Below are 17,413 nucleotides of genomic sequence, written 5' to 3'. Positions count from 1 at the left end.
CAGCCGGGTAATAAGAACATCAATGCCAATGCCCTGTCTCGAGCTTTTAGTTCTGCTGAAATGGAAGAAGTAAAGGAGGATAAGGCCATTCTAAACCCTGCCTTTTTCTTAGCAGCCATCAAGAGGGTCAAGATTCCGCTGGGGAAAACATTCATAGCCTCTGGACTCCAGGCTAAACTACTTCAGTGGGCGCATTAATCACGTTTCAGTGGGCATGCAGGCATCAAAAAAAAACCTTGGAACTGATCCTCAGGTGGTACTGGTGGCCGATGATCTGTCAGGATATAAAGGACTTCGTGGCAGCCTGTCATATTTGTGCTCAGCACAAGATTCCACCACACTCTCCATCGGGTTCCCTGTTGCCACTACCAGCCCTTGGACTCACATTTCTATGGACTTTGTGACTGATCTGCCTTCATGCTAAGGGTTCAAAACAATTCTGTTGGTGGTGGAAAGGTTCTCCAAGGCCGCTAACATTATTCCTTTGAAAGGTCTACCTTCAGCACCAAAGTTGGCAGAGATTTTTGTAAGAGAAATCTTTAGGTTACACGGGTTTCCTAAGGACATTGTTTCTGACCGAGGGGCACAGTTTACCTCTAAGTTCTGTAGAGCATTATGCAGGTGCTTTGGCATCAACCTGAGCTTTTCTTCGGCCTATCATCCCCAGGGTAATGGACAGACTGAACGAGTAAACCAAGAATTGGAAAAATTCATTAGGATGTATGTTTCAGCCAATCAAGATGACTGGGTCTCTCTGCTACCTTGGGCTTAATTTGCCCACAATAACCTGTACCATGAGACATCTGGACACTCTCCATTCTTTGTTCAGTATGGTCTGCATCCAGTGTTACCCGAGTTACCAGCCCTTCAGCCAGTATCACTTCCAGCTGTACATAGTACAGTGAATCGATTCTTTAGGATCTGGAAGATGGTAAAAAGGAATTTTGTAAAACTGCTTCAAGTTACAAGCTGTTTGCAGATAGGAGAAGGGGTCCCGTGCTGGCTCCTGGTGATAAAGTCTGGCTGTCAACCAAACATCTGTGATTAAGGGTTCCAACAATGAAATTCGCTCCCAGATTCATTGGTCCTTTTCAGAGCTTACAAGTGATCAACCCAGTAGCATATCATTTGAAACTTCCAAGCACTCTAAGAATACCCAATGTGTTTCACTTCTTAAGCCCTTGGTACTTAATTGTTTCTCAGCTCCTTGCAACCCTCCTCCTGTAATTCCGGTAGACCATCAGGAGGAATATGAAGTGAAACAGATTCTAGATTCAAGGGTTTCTAGAGGAGCTGTTTCTAGTGGATAGGTAGGGGGGTATGGTCCTGAGGAACGTTGCTGGGTCAAGGCTTCTGACATTCATGCACCTCAGCTTCATCAGAAATTCCACCGGAAGTTTCCTAACAAACTATTTGTGGGGTGTTTGGTGCCCACCCCTAGAGGGGGGGGGGGTGATGTCACAGTGCGCCGGCAGCAGGCGGGGAGTCCCTGGCGCCTGCTGCTTATGACGTCCGCTCCGGGTCCCCCTCACGCTTGCTAGAAGTGCAGGCTGCCACGGCTCTCCTAGGAGCACGCGCTGACCTGCAGGGAGATTTAAAGTGACAGACGCGCCAAACTTGAAGTCACGTTTAGCACGAGAATTGAACTTGAACTCTATTAAAGGAAGTCTCTGGCACCAGACAGGTGTCAGAGTATAGGCTCTATACCATGCTCCAGCATTCCAAATACTTACCTGTTAGCCTGATCTTGACCTTGGCTTTCTTGTGACTCCGAATTCTTCTGACCCCTTGTACTGCTCCTGATATCTGGTTCTGACCTCGGCTACTCCCTGTGACCCGTTTACGTCTGCTCCCTGGTACTGTCTCGTCTGTTTGGTTTGACCCGGCCTGTCGACTGCGTTTATTCTTCTGCACCTCATCCAGTGTTCACCAGTACCTGTATAGAGGAACCTAACCTGAGGGCCGCAACCTGTGTGTCGGACGCAGCCAAGTCCATACCTTCTTGCAAGGGTCCCTGGTGAATACCGCTGGCACATTAGACTCTGCGCCTCAGGCATAGGTGTAGCCAATTCCCTAAATACAGGCCGCATCCACAATCCGCCTGAGAGTTGTGACAGAAACCTACTTACTCTAGAAATTTCTGGCCAGCCTCCAGCTCTACATAGAGGCTGGGCCTGCCTCCATTTCACTCCAAAGAATGCTGGCTGGCCTTTAGTCCAGGCCAGAGACAATTGGTCAACATCTAGGCCGCACCAGAGACTTGCTGGCTAGTCTCCAGCCCATTCCAGAGACTGCTGGCTAGTCTCCAACTTACTCCAGAGACTGCTGGCTAGCCTCCAGAAGCACCAGAGAGCGCTGGTATTCCTCCAGTTTCTCCAACATACTTTGCTTTATCCTGAAAACATTTTGTGACATTTTAATGGCATTGAGTAGGATCTGTAAATGAGCTTCAGTGAGGTTGCCAGTTGCCACATAAAAAAAAAAAAACTTGTTAAATGTCTTTAAAGATCAGCAGTAAATTGAATAAGAGATAATTATTCCATTTCCCACTAATTCATGTATTGTTTCAAAATGTTTGGTGTTAGTAAGAACAATATAAAAAGACTTCTGGGGAGTGAGGCATCTAAGATGGACACATTTTAGTGGAGCTCCATGTGTGCAACCTCTGTTTTAACAGACTTGCTGTTCCCTGACAGAAACTTCTATTTATGTTGGTTGCTGAAACTCCCAGGAACACAACCATCCGCTGAACCAAGAACTTTGACAACCTCTATAATCTCATACTTTAGAGATTCCACTTGGGGTGCTTACTTCAAGCGTTAAATTGTGAGTTCCTTGTGAGTACTTCCACCAGGAAGACGAATCACGTTGGACGAACTGTCTGAAAAAGAGAATAGAAATGTCTGAATGATGTTGGACAAACTGTCTGAAAAGGAGAATAGAAATGTCAGCATTGGGCCCCCTACATCGTGACAACACGTGTGGTACCTAGCTGTAATTAATTATGCTCCTTCCTGGTGAGAATGGTAGGTCATCCCTTGCACTTTTGGTCTCAGACTACAAGAAAGCACAAAACAAACAGAGTTCACTCACCAGTGATACTCTTGTCACCTTGATTAGTCGTCCACTGCAGAGCCCACTCACACAACTTCATCCAACTTGGTGCCTAATTAAACAACACTGACCCCCTAACTATGATGGGTCTAGTGTATAAAAGACAACAACAACAACTTGGTGCTAAATTCAGGGTGTAATTATTATTATTTTAATCCTTTATTTTTATGATGCCACTAGTGGTCCGCAGTGCCTTACAAATGAGCAAAACGAGAAAACAGAAGAGTAACTTACAGTGCAGCACAAGGACATGGTTTATAAACATTGCTGCATTCATGATTTTAACACTCAAATAAGCAGCAAGGCGGCAGCAACCAAAGATTAGATGCTGTTGTAGGGAGTATAAGATAGTGTAAGTAAGGGAAAGGAGAGCACATGATGGAAGAGGGCCCTGCTTGTGAGAGCTTTCAATCTAAAGGGGAGGGGTGTAATACACTAACCTCACAACTGATAACACTAACTACAACAACGCAGGGCAGGCAGGTCAATACAAAACAATTGACAAGGAGAGATGAACAGTAACATCAGGTTAATATACCCAATATTGATCTAACTGGAGGGTAAAGGACTCAGAGTGGTTTCTGTAAGTTAAATAGCTACGATTGGTTGTGAACAACAACCCTTCTCTAGCCTATTGGTTATGGGCCCTTACTATCTATACACCTCTGTGCCCTTCAGATGTTTTTGGGCTTATTGTCTGAAAGTGAATTACTGGCAGTCTACTCTATTTTGGTAGGAAAATTGGCTTTGTGGGAAAAGAGGGATGGTTTTGGTGGGAAACAGATATTGGTGGGAAATGTGGGCCGGTGAACCACATGCGCTGAACACCTGCCAGGGGTAAAACTGGCAAAAGACCTAATACCCAAATTTAATACTGTGCTGCATCACGAGCCTAGCACCCAACTTTGTGTCATGGGTTTAGTACCTGAAATTACCAGCACCACAGGCATAGCACCTGACTTTAAGAAGTGATATGGGACTAGTGCCCAAAATTATATGTAGCCATGAGCCTAGTGCCCAAAATTAGTATTGGCCATGGCCTAGCACCGATTTTCCTGGTGTTCTTGGTAGGATTATAGATAAATAATCAGCAGAAGTGGTGGGGGGCTTTGAATAGCTCCTTTGTCTTACACCACCACATGTCTTCTCCAATGTTTGGTCCTCAGCTTTCCTATTCACATCTGCATTAATCCCAACATCAGCCACTGTTCTCAAAGCCCTGCCCCCACTCTGCTGTCTTCTGGGTTGTTAAAGGCGTCATATGTGTCTCCTTTCTTAATAGATGCTGGAAATTTCCCTCTCCCTGTTCGCAGCATCTAAAAAAAGATGCCACGAGGAAGCGGAGCTGTGAAGGCTCTTTATGATTGACCGCCCAATGCTAAACTGCATTTTGTTTGCCAATGGTGCTAATTTCAAAAGAAGATGTGGCAATTGGTGAAGCTTGAATCTTTTAGGATTCCAGTTCATTGGAGCCAGGAGCAAGTACTGGAGCCCAAGCTACATTACCAAACCAATACAGTCCATATAAGTGTACCTTTTGTGGTGGGAGCACCTCCTCCTTTCATTATGTTATGAAATAACTGCCTATGTTGCATAAACCCTCTAGAGCAATATCTTAGGTCTTCCACCTATAAAAACCACCCTTATTCCCTTAGAGAACTATACTCTTACCGAGACTGAGATGCCTCCAGGTCTTAAACTCAGAGTAGAGGTTTGTACAAAAAGGCAGAAAGATCACATGATAGGGCACTTGAAATTCAATTATATTGAATGGTTCAATAGGTGCAAAAACAATCACAGCATGTGGAGCAATAAACAGTAGTAACAAATGATAGCCAGCTACAAGGTTTTTTGCTCCAAAAATAAGTAAGGTGATACCTAGCATTAGATGAACATGCAGGATGCAATAAGACCAGAGGCAGACTGGCTAGGCACACAACGATAAGGAAGCTAACTCCCATAGAAGAAACTATAACCAGCAATGTGCTGGAAGGCTGACTGCCTTTTAACTGGAAAAGGGCCAATGAAGAGTCTCCTCGGGGACCGGCCCTCTAATGAATATATCTAATGCAGCTGAGTGCTGCACATATACACTTGTGTCCAGGCTGCTGTCTACAGCTGGGACCAAGAACCATTGTGGCTGCTGTGGTCCCGGTCACATAGTGACCAATGGGACTATCATGCTGATGCAGCATCCTGGTAGCCATTATGATAGACCTGTTCTCACAGGTCTGTTAAGCGGATGGCAACGGATTCCTCCCAGACCGATCAATGGCCAGGATCCACCAGAAGTATGAGCCACGATGGCGGCTCATAACACATAAATGGTGTCCTTCCCTAAACTTTAATACCCTCTGCAAACTTTACCACTCCTCTAGGTACTATATAAAAGATACTCTCACTATTAATGACTTGCGAGGAAGCCTCTGATTTTCCAAGGCGGAGAAATGCATCAAGTCATATAGATTGGTGCAGCCGGGGACCTTGTCTCTGGAGTTGCAGTTAAATTCCTTAAGTGGGAAGCTGGCTGTCTGTCAGTGAAGCAGCTGAGTCTGTGAAATGGAGACTTGATCCGGCATACAGCACACAGCACTGTATACAGTGGACATCAGTCTATACTGCTGCTTATTTGCACATGGGACTGTTCCCCCTAAATTATGAATTTGTTATCAAGCATCTGGGAGGTATGAGCTTGTTTAAATATTTATAGTACCATGCTGCCCTCCTGTGGTGCTGAATAATAGGATATCCAGCAGCTGGGAGGTGAGGATTACAGTGGTGTTTAAAAGCAAGATCAAAATCACTGGCTGTGTGTAGTTATAATGTATTTTAATTGTGATTTTCAATCGTGTTATTAAATTGTTATCTGGATCCAGTTGTTCCATTGTTATCTTGGTGTGTAGTGAGAGTTCCAGTAATCCCTCTGATTAGGAGCAGCAGTTTGCAGATCATTATATATTTATTCATAATTCTATATTTTGTTATCAGCTCCTAGTTTTTTTTTTTTTAAGTATTCATTATTTTGCGCAATTCTGTGGGAAAAAACGTGATCTGAAAGAGTTTCATTGCTACTCTATCGATTGCTCTCAGGGACCATCTTTGGAGTTGCTTCTGCCAAACCGTTTGGTATGAAGCTGGAGTATTTTTGCATGTTCCACCAATATCTCCTAATTTATCTATATCTCCTCCTGGTCCTGGTCTCTCCGTGTGTGTTGATCACTCTTGATACAAGTGATATTGGTCCTTCATAATTGTGTGGGATTGTTTATTGTTTTGTAGCCCATCTTGATGCCTATGGAGTACCAAACCAACCAATCCATGGAGTAGACATTAGCTTGGACAGGGCCGCAACTAGGGGGGGGCTAGAGGTGCACGTGCACCGGGTGCCGGAATGCAGGGGGTGAAAAGGGGATGACTCATGGTGGCTTGGGGGCTGGAGAGTCAGAAAACGGCCATCCAAAAATGGCCACCGCCAAGGAGGAGACAGATGCTAGAGGTACTTACTGGACCGCTAGTGTCTGTTAGGCCAACGCAAGTGCCGGGAAAAGATGCTGAAAGCTGCATCTTCTCCCGATAAAACCCCCTGGCAATGAGCATGAAACCCCCTGGCAATGAGCATGAAACCCCCTGGCAATGAGCATGAAATCCCCTGGCAACAAGCATGTAATTTTAAAGTAATTAGAAGCCTAATGTAAGTCACTATACCAGGGACGTTTTACTAGTGCACTGCCTCAAGGAGGAGCAGGGACAAAATCCAGGTACGGGAAGGGAGGGGGCGCAAAATTGCTACCTTGCACCGGGTGACAGATATCCTAGTTTCGGCCCTGGCTTGGACTGGTAATTTGTGCCTTTTTTGTATGTGCTTTGTTCTATCAATGTTCTCCTGACTTTGTGATTTGATATACTTGATGATTCCTGTCTTAATATAATGTGTGCATGTAGTTGAACAACCTGAATATAAAAGGTATATGGGGGCCTTTAGCATAAGTCTATTTTGGCATAATGAGCAGATGAGAACATTTAACTGATTGTGCTTAGATTGCATAATTGGCTCAAATCCAATGCTCAGATTTCATATTAAGTGATACCAGCTTTATTATAGTAATGCAGTAGTGAAGGATTTAATTCTAATCTAATACATTTTAATTTTAATCAAATAAATTAGTAAAATTCTAAAGTACGGTACAAAATTATGTAGTTTACATTAATACATAGCTTTTAATTATTTCTAAAAAAATTTTTTTCAATTATTGGAGAAATATATGAAAAAACACATACAACAAATACACAAACAAAGATTCAATTTGTATATCTCAAAAAATCACTCCAAGAGTATGGAAAGATTCTAAACAAAGATATCTCTTATGCATGCATAGAGCATTTGATCAACGCTATAATCGCGTAGATATAGAACATATTTTGTCACGGTTGGTGTCTGAGAGTTACCTGACAGATGTTGAACTGGATTCAGCAGAGACTGGCTTGACTGGAACCATGGATGAGGTAAATAGCTCTATTTGCATATGAATTGTATGGCAGTGAGAACTGCCTGTGATTATAAATGACAAGAACAGGAAGCTTGCAACGTTGGAGTGGAACCAGTAGAATAGATGATAGTTCAGGAGCTGCTAATGCGGCAATGAAGCCGAATGGAGACTGATGGTAGCACTGGAGCTACTTGGTGCAGCTGGGAAGCCGTATGGAGAATGGTGGTAGCACGGGAGCTACTTGGTGCGGCTGGGAAGCCGTATGCAGAACTATTCACTAACTTGAAGGAACCGGACTGGGACTGGCAGGAAGGCCTGCTGAACTGGACGGGGTACCAGTAGGTGGGCTTGCAGGATTGGACTGAGAACCAGTAGATAACTTGGGGGAACCAGACTGGGACTGGCAGGAAGGCTTGCTGAATTTGACTGTGAACCAGGATGTGCCAGGTATAGCTATTAGCAAGATTGCTGACTGAACTGGTCTGGGAACCAACAGGATTTCCGGATGCACCAGGTATAGCTATTAGCAGGATGACTAGATGAACTGGTCTGGGAACCAGCAGGAGTTCTAGATGTGCCAGGTATTGCTGCCAGCAGGAATACTGAATGAACTGGTCTGGGAACCAGCAGGATTTCCAGATGCACCAGGGGTTGCTGCCAGCAGGAGCGTGGGATACACTTGTACACAGAGAGATAGAAATAGCACAACCTGTACACCACGAGAAGTAACGAGATGCTCAGGCCCAGAATGCTATCAGAAGAGGATGTATATACTCTGGGTCTGGCAGGAATTGGTGGATACGGTCAGGTGGACTGGTAGTAGCACTCTGAGTGGTGGAGGGCACAACATACAGAGGGAGCAATCATCTCTGCAGTACTAAGAGTCAGAACTACACCTGCGATTTCAATCAAGGCTAGCAGTGTTCACAGAGGAGGGCCCAGGTGAAATAATCACTGTGGAAAAGAGAGCACAATCCAAATGTACACACAGAAGTGTTACAGTTAGTATGATTTAGAGCAGATCTCCCAGGCGAATTGCACACACAGATCCACGGAGCAGCTGGCAGAGGTAAGTCTCAAGGCAAAAGGTAAAAAACTAGCCAGGGTTGTGACATATTTATTATCAGTGGTGGAGTTTGTCTAGGGGCTGTGAGGCTGCAGCCCCCCCCCCCCCCAGTAAAATCTGTCACCTCAGTGTAGTCAGTGCAGTCTGTGACTGCACTGGCTACACTGTGACTAACAGTGGTTTCCAATTGGAAGCGCCACCTTCCAGTCATATATACAACAGGCAATCTCAGGGGGAGGTGTCTTCTACCCCTGGCACTGCCAGTCCGGGCTGCTTTTAGCAGAGAGTGGCTTCCAGCAGGAAGCCGCTTCTCTGTTTGTCCACCAGCCCTACCCGGCTCCTTGGGGTTACAGGCAATGCAGCCCTTTGGAAGCAGGTGATGTGCGCATGCGCGGAGTGGCGCCCCGCCGCTACTGCACATGCGCAGATCCTGGCACTTGTCAGATCAATTACACAGCAGGCGCCGGGACCAGGCCAGGGTGAGTGATTCTTGTCGGCGGCGGCCCACCCTCATCTAAGCGGGTAGGAGCTGCAGCTGTTTATTACCATAATCAATCATGGAGCAATCAGATGACTCTTAGCAGATAGAAATATCTAGTGATAATTCTCTGCAATATATGTAATTGAAAATGCATTTCCAATTGGTATAGGTAATTATGATATTGTCTCACAAAAATGTAAACATATACAGTATATGTCAATTCTTCAGCAGGTGAAAATATTATGTTAGTTGACCTTTGTATATGTGAAAAAACAATTATTCAATATATAAGCAGTCACGGAGAATGCCCTAAATGTATTAGAATAAGTGCATATCCATACTGGTAAGCAAAACAATAAAACCTTTCCTCATATAATTAGGGGTGTGCACCGGCCACTTTTCGTGTTTTGGATCTGGATCTTTCTTCGTGTTTTGGATCTGGATTGGTTTTGCCAAAACCACCCTTCCGTGTTTTGGGTTCTGGGTTTTGTGTTTTGGATCTGAATTTTTTGAAAAAAAGCATAAAAACAGCTAAAATCACAGAATTTGTTCTGCTCCTATGCTATTATTAACCTCAAGAACATAATTTCCACTCATTTCCAGTCTATTCTGAACACCTCACACCTCACAATAGTGTTTTTATGTCCAAAAGGTTGCACTGAGGTAGCTGGATGACTATGCTAAGCGATACGAGTGGGCGGCACAAACACGTGGCCCATCTAGGAGTGACACTGCAGTGGCAGACAAGATGGCAGTTTGAAAAACTAGGCCCCAAACAGTACATAATGCAAAGAAAAAAAAGAGGTGCAAGATGGAATTGTCCTTGGGGCCTCCCACCCACCCTTATGTTGTATAAACAGGACATGCACAGTTTAACAAACCAATCATTTCAGCGCCAGGGTCTGCCACACGACTGTGGCTGAAATGATTGGTTCGTTTGGGCCCCCACAAAACAAGCTGGCAATTAATCTGTCCCTGCGCAAACTGGCTCTACGGAGGCAAGATGTCGTCCTCATCCTCCTCATCCACCGATTCTTCACCCTCTTCAGTGTTGTGTACATCCTCATCCTCACAGAGTATTAATTCGTCCCCACTGGAATCCACCACCACAGGTCCCTCTGTACGTTCTGGAGGCTGGTCTCCCTGGAAGAGTTGATAATTAATTTTTATGAACATCATCTTCTCCACATTTTGTGGAAGCAACCTCCTACGCCTTTCGCTGACAAGGTTCCCGGCTGCACTAAACACTCTTTCGGAGTACACACTGGAGGGGGAGCAACTCAGGTAAAATAGAGCCAGTTTGTACAGGGGCCTCCAAATTGCCTCTTTTTCTTGCCAGAACAGGTATGGACTGTCTGACATCCCTACTTGGATGCTGTCACCAATGTAATCCTCCACCATTCTGTCAGTGGTGACAGTATCATATGCAGTGACAGTAGACATGTCAGAAATTGTTGGCACATCCTTCAGTCCAAACTAGCCCTTGACTTAAGACACAGGCGCACGCTTGGCGCTGCTGCTGTGTTGATGCACGTGTGGCTACTGAGCATACATTTCGCACATAAACAGAAAAAAAAGAATTGTTTATTTTTTGTGGAGCCCACTTTGGGGGTTACACCACCCTTTAACAGACTTATGGGACACAGGTGCATGCTTGGCGCTGCTCCTTTGTTGATGCACGTACAGTGCACACAATTCACAAACACAGAAGAAAATGTTTTATTTTTGTTGGAGTGCACTTTGGGGGTTACAGCACCCTTTAACAGACAGACACACGCTTGACACTGCTGCTTTGAGGATGCAGGTGCGGCTACAGCCCACACAATTCACAAAGATAGAAAAAAAAGATTATTTTATTTTTTGTGGAGCGCACTTTGGGGGTTACACCACCCTTTAACAGAAAGATGCACGCTTGGCGCTGCTGCTTTGAGGATGCAGGTGCGGATACTGCGCATACATTTCACACATAAAAACAGAAAAAAAGATTATTTTATTTTGTTGGAGCGCACTTTGGGGGTTACACCACCCATTAACAGACAGATGCAAGCTTGGCGCTGCTGCTTTGAGGATGGACGTACAGTGCACACAATTCAGAAACACAGAAGACATTTTCTATTTTTGTTGGAGTGCACTTTGAGGGTTACACCACCCTTTAACGGACAGACGCACGCTTGGTGCTGCTGCTTTGAGGATGCACGTACAGTGCACACAATTCACAAACACAGAAAATAATTTTCTATTTTTGTTGGAGTGCACTTTGGGGGTTACACCACCCTTTAAGAGATGAGCCAGCTGGCCCTTTACTTATGGGACACAGGCGCACGCTTGGTGCTGCTCCTTTGTTGATGCACATTGAGCCACAGTGCACACAATTCACAAACACAGAAAATTATTTTTTATTTTGTTTTGAGTGCACTTTGGGGGTTACACCACCCTTTAACAGATGAGCCAGCCGGCCCTTTACTTATGACACAGATGCACACTTGGTGCTACTTTGTTGATGCACGTGCGGCTAGTGCGCACACAATTCACAAACACAAAAAAAAATAATTTTTGGAGTGCACTTTGGGGGTTACAGCACCCTTTAACGGACAAGCCAGCCGGCCCATTACTTATGACATAGGCGCGCGCTTGGCACTGCTCCTTTGTTGATGCACGTGCAGCCACAGTGCACACAATTCACAAACACAGGAAATATTTTTTTATTTTGTTTGGAGTGCACTTTGGGGGTTACAGCACCCTTTAACAGACAAGCCAGCCAGCCCTTGATTTATGACACAGGCGCACGCTTGGCAGTACTTTGTTGATGCACGTGCGGCTACTGCGCACACAATTCACAAACACAGAGAAAAATAAAAAATATTTGGAGTCCACTATGGGGGAGCACCTCTGATGCACAGATCACCCCCTGGACAACACTACAGCACCCCTCTAGGACTACAGCCTTTATGAGACACTGCACAACACAGTCCAGCCAGCCCCTATAGACTTTGGAGTGGACACAGCCCCTATGGACAACTGACTGCACAACACAGCCCAGCCAGCCCCTATGACAGCAGCACAACACAGCCCAGCCAGCCTCTATGGACAACAGCAACACAACACAGCCCAGTCAGCCCCTATGAACTGAGTGGTCACAGCCCCTATGGACAACAGGAGCACAACACAGCCCAGCCAGCCCTAGCTCCCACCCTCCCTCTTCACTGTCCACAGCCGGAGTGAGAAATGGTGCCGACGAGGGGACCTTTTATAGAATCCAAAACCCCCGAGATCCGGAAGGCGGGATGATGACGTTTTGCCTCGATTTCAGATCCGAGTCAGGCGGGAAAAGTCGAGCCTGACTCGGATACGACTCGGATCGGGGGGGCTCGGGGAGGTTCGGATTTCAGAAATCCGAACCCGCTCATCCCTAATATAAATGTTGTTGGATGCACACCTATGGACATCAATACAGTCTGATATATATATATATATATATATATATATATACTGTATGCATATACTTTGTCTATCTTTATGAGCCCCTATTCCCTTCTATGACTGGATGTAATTTTTCCTGTATTCCAGGAAGGGGAACATTGGTGCATTTATCCTCAGTGTCTTCATGAGGGAAAGAAAAGAGTTATACCCCACAAGTGATTGCAGGCTAGACAGCTGCTGCAGTTTGTGTGCATTTGCAGTGAACAAACTGTGAGTGTGTTTTACCTGCACTATGGAGTATGAATAAGAATATAGCATCTGCTTTTGCAAGAGTGCTCAGTGGGGGACCGGTTGGAATCAGCACAGGAACCCTGACCCAACTCAAATGCAATGTGAGTACTTAGTAAGGCAGGGTAAATAGTATAGTGTGCAGTTGTCAAATAGAAAGGAAATTAAAATAAACTCAGTCTGGTCAGACTGCTTTGTCATTTGTAAATACACTCTATAAAATTCTCTGGTCACGACAGACTGTTAAAAATGTGTTCTCTGTAAATTCGTCTGTCATTTTGACGTGTACAGATCACTCAGTGGTGTAACTAGGGTATTTGGAGCCCAGGGCAAATGTGAAAAGGGAGCCCCCCCCCCAACATCGGGAAAGGGGCGTAGTCACTTAAAAATGGGGCGTGTCAACGTGACACACCCCTTTATTTTCACGCTGAACATTCCTATCCATATGCACCTTAACCCCAGTAGTACCCCTTATACAGTACCCCCAGTATGCAGTTGTGGTCCCTCTTATGCAGGCCCATAGTAGTGGTTCCCCTTACTCAGTGCCCCCAGTAGTGGTCCGCCCAAATGCAGTGCCCTATTGTAGTGTGCCCCCAGTAGCAGTCCCCACAATGCAGTGCACCCAGTAGTGGTATCCCCTTATGCAGTGCCCTTTATATAGTGCCCCCCGTAGTAGTCCCCCCCCTATGCAGTGCCCTTTATATAGTGCCCCAGCAGTAGTCCCCCCATGCAGTTTTCCCAGTAGTGGTCCCCCTTATGCAGGCACCCAGTAGTGATAACCCCCTATCTAGTGCTCCCTGTAGTGGTCCCCGCAGTGCCCCTAGCAGTAAGCCCCTTATATAGTGCCCCCAGCAGTAGTCCCCCCCTCCCATGCAGTGCCCCCAGAAGTGGTCCCCCTGATGCAGGCCCCCAGTAGTGACCCCCCTTATCCAGTGGTCCCTGTAGTGGTCCTTCCTGTTATTGCCCCCAGTTGTGGTCCCCCCAGTGCAGTGCCACTAGTAGTAGGCCCCTTTTATAATGCCCCCAGTAGTAGTCCCCACCCCCCCAACTAGTGGTCTTAAGTTGAGGTTCCCCCTGCCGATTAAGTGCCCCCTGTAATAGCCCCCCCCAGTAGAGGTCCTCCCAATAATGGTGCCCCCAGTAGCAGCCACCAGCCCCCTTTGTGCCCCCACCCCAGTAGAGGTCCCCCCAGTAGTAGCCACCCCCCTCCCCCATTGTGCCCCCAGTAGTGCTGACAGGTTTTAAAAAATATATATATAAAAACATACTTACCTGAATCCACGCTGCTGCTGCTCCGGACCGCGACACCGCTCCCGCCGCCGCCAGTCCTCCCGGGCTGGCGCGCTCAGCATAATGGCAGAGACGTCATGATGTCACATGATGTCTGTCCCATTACCCACTGCAGGAGCCTGACGGAAGTCCGGCTCTTGCAGTGGGTGCTGCGGCAGTCAGTGAGAGTCTATCTGACTCTCATTGGCCGCTGTTTAACACACGCATCGCCGCCAGCGCTGGCGGCGATGTGTGTGTTATGCACAGCCTGAGCCCGCCTCCTGGCGCTATTGGGCAAGCGCTCAGGGGGAGGGAACGGGCTCAGGTGTGCAGCACAGGACCGGCGCTGGAAGCCTAGCGCCGGTCCTGTGTAAATGTGTAGTGCTGACCGCACTCATTGCGGTCGGCGCTACACTGGCTAACTAGGGCGGGCGGACCGGTACCGTGGCCGGCAGTGCCTCCCCGGGCCAACGGTGCCCAGGGCACGCACCCCGCTCGCCCTGCCCTAGTTACGCCACTGAGATCACTACTACTGGGGTGCTGCATAAGGGGCACTACTGGGGGCACTACTACTGGGGACAGTGAATAAGGGGCACTACTACTGGGGCACTGCTTAAGGGGCACTAATACTGGGGCACTGCATAAATGGCACTACTGGGGACACTGTATAAGGGGCACTACTACAGGGGGCTTTGCATAATGGGCAATACTACTACTGGGGGCATTGCATAAGTGGCACTGCTACTGGGGGCACCACTTAAGGGGCACTAAAACTGCGGCACTGCATAAGGGACACTACTGGGGACACTGCTTAACTTCATAGTAACAGGTAATGTTATAATACATTATAAAAGTGATTTATGGAGCATGAGTCATTCCTAGGCTGATTCTGCAGTGCAAAATCAGTATTGGACCCACTGTGCACTTAGATTTCCGCCAAGGGTTATGGAACAAGATGGTTTCAGAGAAGCAGAATTTTTGTAGCAGTTGGGAGGAGAAAATTCTTTTAAAGTTTGGAGTAGGTGTATAGGTGACCCTATGTTTGTGGAGAAGGGAAAAGATGAGATTTCCTTTTTTTCATAGTAAGTTTATTTAAATGAGCTCCTTCCTGTGCAGAGGGACATAAAACCATTTACTCAGTCTTCAAAGCCGACAGTATTTGGGGTCGATGTAGATTTCAACAGAAGTTGGTTTTTCCAAACGTACTTTGTGTGTTTTTACACTGTGCATGCTCCAGAGACGGGCAGTGCAAAGTCATTTCCATTTGCAACAGAAGGCGTGGCACTGGGTAGCAAAGGGCATTCACACATAAACTAAGTCCAGAGAGGGGGTGAGTTGACAGAATTGCAAAGAGATCAATAAATAGACACCCAAGAGTATTATGTTTGTCTCAATTTTAAGCACTTTTTGTGGCACAAACCTAAACTTGTCTGTCATTCCAAGAACATATGAAGCAGCATAACACCATGGGAATGATTCTCTGCTTCATGGATTGAAAAACGTATCAATAGAGAGGTAAAAGTGGATGGAGATAAAAAGCATGTTGGAATAAAACCTCCTGCAGTCTGCAACATACCTAGTAATAGGTAGAAGATTTCTATTCCTTCAGAAGAATGGCCCAAAGTATAAGGCAAATCCACATTGGAGTGACTTCAGTGCAAAAAATAAATACTTGGAGTGGCCCAATCAAAGCTCAGATATCATCCTAACAAGTGAAATAATTACAAACCATGCGGCAAAGAAGAATGTATAAAAATGACAGATCACAGATGTATTAAACTGGCATAGACCAGTGGCGTCCCTCCCTGCGGTGTCTCCTCCGGTGCGGGGAGGGATGCTGTGTACACGGCGAAGCCGCACGCCACTGAAAATGGGGTGTGACCTCGCGTATGGGGTGTGGCCTCACAGGAAGGGGTGTGGCCTTGCGGCCGAACCCCTGTGCTCCTGTTATTACTGGGGGGGGAGGGGTGCCAGAGTTGTGGACAGTTGTTATTATACAGTGCAGCACCCGGCTCCTGTCACTGAGGGGGACTCTGCACCTTGGTGTCACCCCTTGGCGGGTGACACCTGGGTGCGGCTCGCACCCCCCACACCACCCTTATGACGCCACTGGTAGAGACGCTACCTAAATAGATTCTAATTACAGTTACAGGTGCTTCTACCAAGTGAAAAATCCTTAGAGTTGCTTTTTTTTCATTATAGTGCATTTTTTTTTGCTGATTAGTTCTAGATTAAATCAATTTTGATTTCATAAAGTAAGATATTAATGGGTACAGAGCTTGTGCTACCATTAGGCAGCTTTACACAACTTCCTAAGGGTGCAGGCCACTGGTGGGCGCTACTGAGTCTACAAAAAGAAAATGGAGGATATCTCTTTCAGTCCTGATCGGTACTACTGCTGATCTAAGCTGACACAGGAACTCCCCCAACCCTGACACTGCACTGTCACCTGTCAGTGTAGTAGAGTCAGCAGCAGTAGTGGCATGCACTGGAAATGTATGTTATGACTTTTTGGCAAGGAGAAAGAATTGATGGGTGGGTGATTGTGTGTGTGGGGTGGTTTTATTGAGTGCTGACAGGGTTAGTGTGTGTGTGTGCGTGTGCGTGTGGGGGGGGTAATGGATGCTGGCAGGGTGAGTGTGTGTGTGTGTGGGGGGAGGTTAATGGATGCTGGCAGGGTGAGTGCATGTGTGTGTGTGGGGGGTTAATGGATGCTGGCAGGGTGAGTGCGTGTGTGTGTGGGGGGGGGTTAATAGATGCTGGCAGGGTGAGTGCGTGTGTGTGGGGGGGTTAATGGATGCTGGCAGGGTGAGTGTGTGTGTGTGGGTTAATGGATGCTGGCAGGGTGAGTGTGTGCGTGTGTGTGTTAATTGCCACTGGCAATATGTGTGTGCTTGTGTATTATTGAGTGCTGGCAGACTAAAGCTGGCCACACACTAGACCAACTTACATCCAACCAGCCAACTTGTTGATTGGTTGGAATGAAAATCTGGTAAGGAATGGGAGTAAATGATGATCATCAATTTGCTCCTAAATACCAGAAAACAGATGAAAATGGTCTTTCAGACAAGTTTGTTAAATGTTTGATCTAAACTATTTGTTCAAACAATAGTTTTAGTCCATTTTCCAGCATTTGGGAGCAAATTGCTGATTGTATACCTTACCAGATTTTCATTCCAACCAATCAACTAGTTGGCTGGTTGGACAGATGATCTTTAGATGTGTGGCCAGCTTAAGTGTGTGTGTGAGGGGTGTTAATAAGTCCTGGCAGGGTGACCGTGTGTGTAT

This window comes from Taudactylus pleione, unplaced genomic scaffold (genome assembly GCF_031769625.1).
Source record: "Taudactylus pleione unplaced genomic scaffold, aTauple2 ptg000041l, whole genome shotgun sequence".
NCBI lineage: Eukaryota > Metazoa > Chordata > Amphibia > Anura > Myobatrachidae > Taudactylus > Taudactylus pleione.
The sequence above is the reverse complement of the archived record's forward strand: the minus strand, read 5'-3'. Positions refer to the sequence as shown.